Source organism: Myxine glutinosa, chromosome 7 (assembly GCF_964187855.1).
Source record: "Myxine glutinosa chromosome 7, kmMyxGlut1.1, whole genome shotgun sequence".
NCBI classification, from domain to species: domain Eukaryota; kingdom Metazoa; phylum Chordata; class Myxini; order Myxiniformes; family Myxinidae; genus Myxine; species Myxine glutinosa.
This window is the reverse complement of record NC_136267.1, coordinates 173784996-173794781: the sequence shown is the minus strand read 5'-3', so window position 1 is coordinate 173794781 and position 9786 is coordinate 173784996.

Genomic DNA, 9786 nt, shown 5'->3' with positions numbered 1-9786 from the left:
CAACTTCTTTCCTGGAAGTCCTGGCAGTGTCCATATGTTTTATACCTCTCCCACTGCCCCCTTCCCACGCCCCCCCCCCCCAAAGCCCTCGCCCTCTCTCAGATCTCTCGATGTCTCCATGTCTCTCGGTCCCTGCTCTCAAATGTTGTGTTTGTGTCCTTCCCCCTCTCTCCCCCTCTCTCCCCATCTTGTCTACCGCTCCCTATGTTATATGTTTTATGTGTCGGTTTGTCTTTCTGTGTGTTCATGTGATTAATGTTCGCTCTTTCACGAGCCTCGATATTGTATACAAAAAAAAAAAAAAAAAAAAAAAAAAAAAAACAAATTGCAAAAGACATACTTTTTTGATAAACATGCTTAGTAGTATTGCCTTAATGACATATCAAAAGTCAAAAAAAGTCTAGAGTGCGGAAATAGTTTTAAAAACGAAATAAAGTTGATGGATTTGGCGTGCGACTTTTCGGCAGAGGTCAGATACAAAATAGTTTGAAATCTAAGGAAATTTGGTTTTCAAGCTATGCTGATACAAGTCTGTATCAAGGGCTGTCAGGGGACACTTTTTGGTTGACAAGGCCCTTAATGCTATGCTGATTTCAAAGGCATTCAGAGTACACTTGTTTGAAGATCATCAACATGACGACATGTCCAATGACATCAGAGATTCAAATGAACATGATGTTTCTGATGTTACGCCTAGGGAACCAGATATTGCAGATATTCCTCAAGTCATAGTCTCTGAAGATGAAGCAGCTCAAGGTCCTACCAGGATAACCAGCAACAATGTCTTGTCAGAATGTATTGAACTCTATGAATATCTACTGAAAGGAGACGTTACTGCGGAGTCAGTCTGTATGGAGAATGTTGTTGACAAAATGAATGAAAAGCTTGTGTGTGAAAAAGTAGAACTCATTCATCATCGCACGCCATCTCTTTGGCTTCAGTACATGGATATGATAGACATACTCCACAAGTTTATAAAAGCAGAACGTACAGGGAACTGGCATCTTCATCTTCAGTCTGTACAAGACATGTTGCCGTATTTTGCTGCTGCTGGACACAATTTCTATGTGAAATCAGCTTACATGTACTTGCAAAATATGCAAAATCTAGAAGCAGATCACCCTGAAGTGTACAGCTGCTTTGAATCTGGACACCATGTACTCAGGAGAAGTGATCGTTTTTGGGCTGGCTTATCTACAGATCTTGTAATAGAGCAGGTTTTAATGAGAAGCATTAAAACAACAGGTGGATTGACTAGAGGACACGGAATGTCAGAATCTCAGAGAGCACAGTGGTTACTCTCCAGACCAGCTTGTGCAGACATCAACATTGCCATGCAGCAGTTTACAGACACTGAATTCTACACAAGTGAACAGCACAAAGAAGACACGCCAGCAAGAAAATCTAGAGATTACAATGACACCAAGACAATTTTGTCTTTCCTTGAGGATAGAAATCCATTTGCAGAGGATCCAACCCTTCGGAACATAGCAACTGGTGTGACAGCAGATGCAAGTGTAAATGTTGACAGAGCAAAAGAAGTTGGCCTTCGTGTCCTCAAATCAATGGTTTCTCAGAATGTACAGAGCTACACCTTTAAGAAGGCAAACCAAGCTGTAACCCTTGGAGCCAAGACAGCAGTGAAGATAGATGGAGAATCAGTACAGGTTGACCCTCAGCTCCTGTTTCAACATTTAATTACAGCAGCTAACGGCCTCTTTGATGACATCTCGGAAGTCTTCACTTATGAACTCTGTAGCTTTCCTTCTTCATTGTTTGACTCATCTGGTCTCCTCAGAGAGGCACAGAAGCCAGCACTTGCAGATGCAATATGGACTTTAGCCGGATATGACATACCAGCACCAAACGTAGAAGATCTGCATCATGTTTTTGACGGTGGTTCTCTGCTGCAACGCATACCATGGCCCCAAGGATCTAGTTTTGCATCCCTCTGCAAATTGTATGTAGAGTATGTCTTGAAGTACTCAAACCCCACAGTTATTTTCGATGGGTATTGCAATGGCCCATCCACAAAAGACCATGCTCACATGCGACGCACTGGTGGAACATACGGACCTGAAGTCAGATTCACAGAGGATATGCATCTCAAATCAAAGAAGCAGCAGTTTTTGACCAACTCTACAAACAAACAACGTTTCATCAATCTGCTCAGCAAGAAGATGGAAGAAAAGGGAATCAAGACGTTACATGCTACTGGGGATGCTGACCTGCTGATTGTCCAGACTACAGTGTCATCAGCATCTGCAAACGTGACAGTATTAGTTGGAGAAGACACCGATCTTCTTGTGCTTCTATGCTACCATGCAGACATCTGCTCAAGAGATATCTACTTCAAGTCGGAGGCCAAACAAACAGCTGTTAAGAAAAAGCGAGTGTGGAACATCAGATGCATCAAGCAAAGACTTGGCCCTGAAATATGTTGTTTGCTCCCATTTGTTCATAGCATAACAGGATGTGATACAACATCTCGTTTATATGGAATTGGAAAGGGAGCTGCATTGAGAAAACTTAAAAGTGACCCTCATTTCAAGCACCACCCAGTAGGCACGTAGACATTGGACTGGTATTGACCGAGTTATTCAAAATATTAACTTATATCAAATAAATCTTTTGAGGTGAAAGCGCGATGACGTCACCACGTCACGCGGCATGAATGCGCACCTGTGTCGTTGGAGGTATTGACTTCTATAGGGTTGGTTTTCTAAGGCTTATATCAAAATATTAACTTATATCAAATGTCTTTTAAGATGAAAGCGTGATGACGTCACCACGTCACGCGGCACGAATGGGTCCATTGTGCACGCTTTCGTTTTATTTCCAAATTAAAATCTGTTTTCACTTTTGCTGTAAAAATGACATCAGTGCATCGAATGTGGTATCTTATTTGGTGAAATTCGGTCGATTTGAAGTGGTGAAAATAAAATGTGATCGTGGAAAATCGTAGCGAGGGGCCATTTTGAATCGGTTTTCGATTATTGCACCGGATTATTGCACCCTCCCATCACCCTCCCATCACCCTCCCCCATCACCCTCCCATCACCCTCCCATCACCCTCCCATCACCCTGCCCCATCACCCTGCCCCATCACCCTGCCCCATCACCCTCCCCCATCACCCTCCCCCATCACCCTGCCATCACCCTCCCATCACCCTGCCATCACCCTCCCATCACCCTCCCATCACCCTCCCATCACCCTCCCATCACCCTTTGTTGGACCATTTGACTTCTATAGGGTTGGTTTTCTAAGGCTTATATCAAGATATTAACTTATATCAAATAAGTCTTTTAAGGTGAAAGCGCGATGACGTCACCACGTCACGCGGCACGAATGCGCGCCTGTGTCGGAGGTACTGACTTCTATAGGGTTGGTTTTCTAAGGCTTATATCAAAATATTAACTTATATCAAATGTCTTTTAAGATGAAAGCGCGATGACGTCACCACGTCACGTGGCACGAATGTGCACCTGTGTCGTTGGAGGTATTGACTTCTATAGGGTTGGTTTTCTAAGGCTTATATCAAAATATTAACTTATATCAAATGTCTTTTAAGATGAAAGCGCGATGACGTCACCACGTCACGCGGCACGAATGGGTCCATTGTGCACGCTTTCGTTTTATTTCCAAATTAAAATCTGTTTTCACTTTTGCTGTAAAAATGACATCAGTGCATCGAATGTGGTATCTTATTTGGTGAAATTCGGTCGATTTGAAGTGGTGAAAATAAAATGTGATCGTGGAAAATCGTAGCGAGGGGCCATTTTGAATCGGTTTTCGATTATTGCACCGGATTATTGCACCCTCCCATCACCCTCCCATCACCCTCCCCCATCACCCTCCCATCACCCTGCCCCATCACCCTGCCCCATCACCCTGCCCCATCACCCTCCCCCATCACCCTCCCCCATCACCCTGCCATCACCCTCCCATCACCCTGCCATCACCCTCCCATCACCCTGCCATCACCCTCCCATCACCCTCCCATCACCCTCCCATCACCCTCCCATCACCCTTTATTGGACCATTTGACTTCTATAGGGTTGGTTTTCTAAGGCTTATATCAAGATATTAACTTATATCAAATAAGTCTTTTAAGGTGAAAGCGCGATGACGTCACCACGTCACGTGGCACGAATGCGCGCCTGTGTCGTTGGAGGTATTGACTTATATAGGGCTGGTTTTCTAAGGCTGTAGGCCGCACCTCATTTTGTCGAATAAAGTGGTATTCGGGTGGTTCCGGTATTTGGGACCGCAGGGACGGAAAGTGCAGGTACGGGGTGCTTGGCACTCCCCAGCCGGCCCGCTCTGAAGGTTCGGATCGGGACACCAGGATTCATTCCGGTCGCCCGGTCGGCCCGGAGGTGGGGGTGCGGGGCCTGTCACGGAACGTCAAAACAAACGGCCTGCCGGGGCCGCTCAAAAGTCGGGCGTGAGGGGCGCGTCCACTAATGGCACGCCTCTCGCTTCCCAGATCGAGGGCCACGTGGTCAGGAGAACCTCGTCCCTTCTGGTTGCCCTGCCGTCCCACCGGGAGCGCTGGCAGGGTGTACTTCAAACTAAGCTTAAGTGTCAAGTGTTAAGTTCCTCCTTGCCCTCACAAGGGAAAGGCTAGGGTCAAGCTCTTCCAAATTTCCAAACACTAGAAATCGGACGTCTCAAATTAATTAACTAATTTGTTAAAACATCTCAGTCGCCCGCGACCTCTCTAGCGCGGGCGTCGAACCAGTTCATTTCCGGGCGACCGGGCCGAGTATCGGCTCAGCCGTGGCCGAAGCCGTTGATTCCGCCGTAGCACGCTAACACGTAGGCTCGCGCGTCCCCGGTCCGCCGGGGCTCCGCGGGTGTCCTACCGTGCCTGGCGCCGCTATTCTCTCGACTTTTTCGGGTGACACCGTCACAATTTCGGTCTTCGAGGCCGGCCGATAGGCAAAGTGTGACCGGAAGGGACGAGGTTCTCCTGACCACGTGGCCCTTGACTTGGTTTGTCCGCACAATGTGGGCGCTTTCAGGATGAACTTTAGCCGGGGAGCGTTTGGGCGCCCCAGTCTGATACTGCCGCCCACGCGCAGAACAACTTGTGAGTGCACGTGGGTCCCGGCGGTCCCACTGGCCTAGCGCTACCATGTTTAGACAGCGAACTCCGTCCCCGGGCACCGGCACCTACTCCCGGAAGTTTGAGAGATCAGCAGTGCCGGGCACGGTAGGACACCCGCGGAGCCCCGGCGGACCGGGGACGCGCGAGCCTACGCGTTAGCGTGCTACGGCGGAATCAACGGCTTCGGCCACGGCTGAGCCGATACTCGGCCCGGTCGCCCGGAAATGAACTGGTTCGACGCCCGCGCTAGAGAGGTCGCGGGCGACTGAGATGTATTAACAAATGATTACTTAATTTGAGACGTCCGATTTCTAGTGTTTGGAAATTTGGAAGAGCTTGACCCTAGCCTTTCCCTTGCGAGGGCAAGGAGGAACTTAACACTTGACACTTAAGCTTAGTTTGAAGTACACCCTGCCAGCGCCCACGGCGGGACGGCAGGGCAACCAGAAGGGACGAGGTTCTCCTGACCACGTGGCCCTCGATCTGGGAAGCGAGAGGCGTTCCATTAGTGGACGCGCCCCTCACGCCCGACTGTTGGGCGGCCCCGGCAGGCCGTTTGTTTTGACGTTCCGTGACAGGCCCCGCACCCCCACCTCCGGGCCGACCGGGCGACCGGAATGAATCCCGGTGTCCCGATCCGAACCTTCAGAGCGGGCTGGCTGGGGAGTGCCAAGCACCCCGTACCTGCACTTTCCGTCCCTGCGGTCCCAAATACCGGAACCACCCGAATACCACTTTATTTGACAAAATGAGGTGCGGCCTACAGCCTTAGAAAACCAGCCCTATATAAGTCAATACCTCGAACGACACAGGCGCGCATTCGTGCCGCGTGACGTGGTGACGTCATCGCGCTTTCACCTTAAAAGACTTATTTGATATAAGTTAATATCTTGATATAAGCCTTAGAAAACCAACCCTATAGAAGTCAAATGGTCCAATAAAGGGTGATGGGAGGGTGATGGGAGGGTGATGGGAGGGTGATGGGAGGGTGATGGGAGGGTGATGGCAGGGTGATGGGAGGGTGATGGCAGGGTGATGGGAGGGTGATGGCAGGGTGATGGGAGGGTGATGGCAGGGTGATGGGGGAGGGTGATGGGGGAGGGTGATGTGGCCTCCCTATAGAAGTCAGTCAAGATTCGACGTGGACCCGAGGTTGAAAACGAGTTGGATTTGCAAATTGGATCAACGTCATTTTTCCAACGTCGAAACAACGTCGAATAAACGTTGATACAATGTCACACTTTCAACGTCGATGTAGGGTCGAACAACCAACATTGAAACAATGTCATTTATTCGATGCCAACGGTGAAACAATGTTGAATGACTGTCGGGTTTTGATGTAGGTATTAATGTTGAGTCTCAGGTTGGGTTTTGGTTGTCCGATGTCGCGACCTCATTCCAACCATTATTCGACGTTGAAACAACGTCGTGTGCCCGCTGGGCAAGCTGAAGTATTTTCCAGAAAGGCATCAAAGGAGGAAGTCGTTGTGGCTCGGGAGAAAGCACTTACCTGTCTGTATAATGGTAATCCTGGGGAAGGCTTGGATCTATTGAGGTGCAGGAAATTTTGCAGCCAAGTCATGACTAATACCTCATTTGTCCATGTTCATGTCTTACCGCCAACGTCAGCAGCAGCCAGACACCACAGTCAGCGTGTTTACTTGCAAGTTCAGCAGTGGATAGGGCAAGATGGGGATTTGATTCCAGAGGACTGGGGATGAATTACTGCCGGTGACAGACTTCAGCCTATCCGTACCCACTTGCCTCCAGCACCAGAGAAACTACTGAAGATCATAGGATGTAACTGTAAAACAGATTGTGACAGTCGACGCTGCAACTGCAAGAAACATGGTTTGCAGTGTTCAGTTGGATGTGGAGACTGTCGTGGCATCAGTTGTTCAAATGCACCTTCTGTTGACCTTCAAGCCGACCTTCACGGGGAAACATAGACATTCCTAAGGCAAAAGAAAGTGAAAAAGGTAGTCCAGATTATGAAGAAGTTTATTTGAAATGAGATTAGGCTGTTTAATAGATGAAATGATAATCTGATAACACAGTGATGTATAATCAAATTCGATAACAATCGGACTGTTTCATATCAAGGCGGTTAAAAACCACATACAGGGTGGGTCAAGGAAAACCTAATTTTGAAAATGTTCCCCAAGCTGAATGTTTCTAGACTTTTTATACGTCATGTAGGAAACAGTTCTTATATTGAAACAACTAAAATACATTCTTTTGCATTTGTTTGAGGTTAGCATATTTTCGGTCATAGATTGACTGGACTAATTCTGACAGGGGGAGTTCCTTTATGTCGTCAGAATTGAAGCACTTCCTATACGACCGCGGCGTCTCAACCAGTCACACTACCCCGTATAATCCTGGAGAGAACGGCCAGTGTGAACGTTACAATGGTGTGATTTGGAAGAATATTACTCTGGCTCTCAAATCACGAGGGCTACCAACTCCTCAATGGGAGAACGTTCTGGCAGACGCCTTGCATTCTATACGTTCTCTGCTCTCAACTGCTACAAATGCTACTCCACGTGAGTGTTTATTCAATTACCAACGACGGTCTACAAGTGGCTGCTCAATTCCGACATGGCTATCCTCACCTGGACCTGTTCTCTTGAAACGTCACGTGAGACAATCGAAGTATGATCCTGTCATTGAGGAGGTGGAACTGCTTGAGGCTAACCCTCAGTATGCCCATGTGCGCTACCCTGGTGGTAAAGAGACAACTGTGGCTCTGCATGACCTGGCACCATCTGGTAAGGTCCAAAACTCTGGTGGCTTAGATCCTCCTGTTCAAAAACCACCTGGACTGGACACAGACGCAACCCCGGGGGATCTGTCACACGATCAGCTGATGAGTGGTAATGAAGATACTTTAGGAGTCGCAGAAGGCGAGAGAACGAGGCCATTCGTAGGGTTCGAAGTTGGTTTATTCAAACAGCAAGATCCAGCACACTAAAACCGAACGGAAGTCGGCACGCTTATATAAAGCCAAAAGCCCTCTTCAGAGGGTGTGGCTCCGGCAACCACGCGTGCGTCACATCCACACAACCAAAAGTCCAACAGGCCCGTGCGCGTGTATTATGCCCAAATAAGGTAATGGTTACCTGCACATAAGGTAACCGCCACATACGTCCCCCCAGAATGCACTCCACGGGCCTATGTGTAGGCTGAGGCGACCGAGGGGCTGGTCAAGTCCTCGGGGGAGGCCGCAGAGGTTCCTCGCGGGCCTCCCGAGGTTGCAGTTCGCGGGTGCAGTGCCGAGAAGGCTCAAGCAGTGCTTGGCCTCGGTGCACGCGAAAAGCGGTTGAGCCAACCGAGGGGCTGGTCAAGGCCTCGGGGGAGGCTGCCGAGGTTCCTCACGGGCCTCCCGAGGATGCAGGGTCGGAGAAGTAGTTGCGGTTGTAGTTGTAGTTGCGCGAGGGTGACGAAGCGGCCGTGCCGCTAACGTCAGTGCGCGCGAAGGTGACGAAGCAGCCGTTCCGCCAACGTCAGTGCGCGCGAAGGTGACGAAGCAGCCATGCCTTCGGAGGGTCTTGGAGCAGGCTCGCCCCTCTGGGCGTAGAGGAGGAGCCGAGCGCGGTGCGCGAACCTCATAGTCATGGCCGTCGTCGTTTCCGAAACTCCGGCATTTCGAAACCGCGTTCGAAACTGCGCCCGAAGCCGTGCGGGAGAAGCCGTTGTCACCAGCTTAGGTGGCTTCCCTGGCTAGGGCGCGCTTGCCGTGTTCGTTTGCAGCCCCCGAATCCGTTCGGGGGCAGCCGGGGGTCACCAGTTTAGGAGTCGCGGAAGGCGAGAGAACGAGGCCATTCGTAGGGTTCGAAGTTGGTTTATTCAAACAGCAAGATCCAGCACACTAAAACCGAACGGAAGTCGGCACGCTTATATAAAGCCAAAAGCCCTCTTCGGAGGGCGTGGCTCCGGCAACTGCGCGTGCGTCACGTCCACACAACCAAAAGCCCAACAGGCCCGTGCGCGTGTATTATGCCCAAATAAGGTAATGGTTACCTGCACATAAGGTAACCGCCACATGCGGTTACCTGCACATAAGGTAACCGCCACAATACTACCAGCTTCTTAGATGTTGGAAGCTCTCCGAAGGAGGTTCCTAATGCTCCTCCACTGCGCAGATCAGGGCGAGACAGAAAACCACCTGTTCGCCTGAATCTGTAGGGATTTACTCGCTTAATTATTTTGAGAGGGGAAGAATGTTATAGATTGTCATTCCAAATCCTCCTCCATACTATAAGCCCGAGAGCCTGGATCTTTTCCCCCTCCCCCATAGTTAAACAACAACAACAACATCAGCGTCATAGGTTATATATATATCCGGGTCTTGCGATTACCCGTAGTGCATTGCGATATTCAAGATGGATGCTGCGTGGGCCCGTGTGGATGGATGATAATTACGGTAGGACTAATAATCATTATGTTCTCGGTTAATTATTAATGTAGGATTGTTATGCTTACGTATGTAGTATTATTATTAGTATTATTATGCTTGTTGTGTTAAGCGACAGACTTAGTTATGCTTCTGTGTTGTTACAGGCTGTACTGTTCTCGCTGAATAAAGCCTACGTTGTGTGACCGAACGAATCAAGCCTATTTCATTCACTCTTCGGCTTACCACAATTGGTTCCGTACAGTGATTCGATGG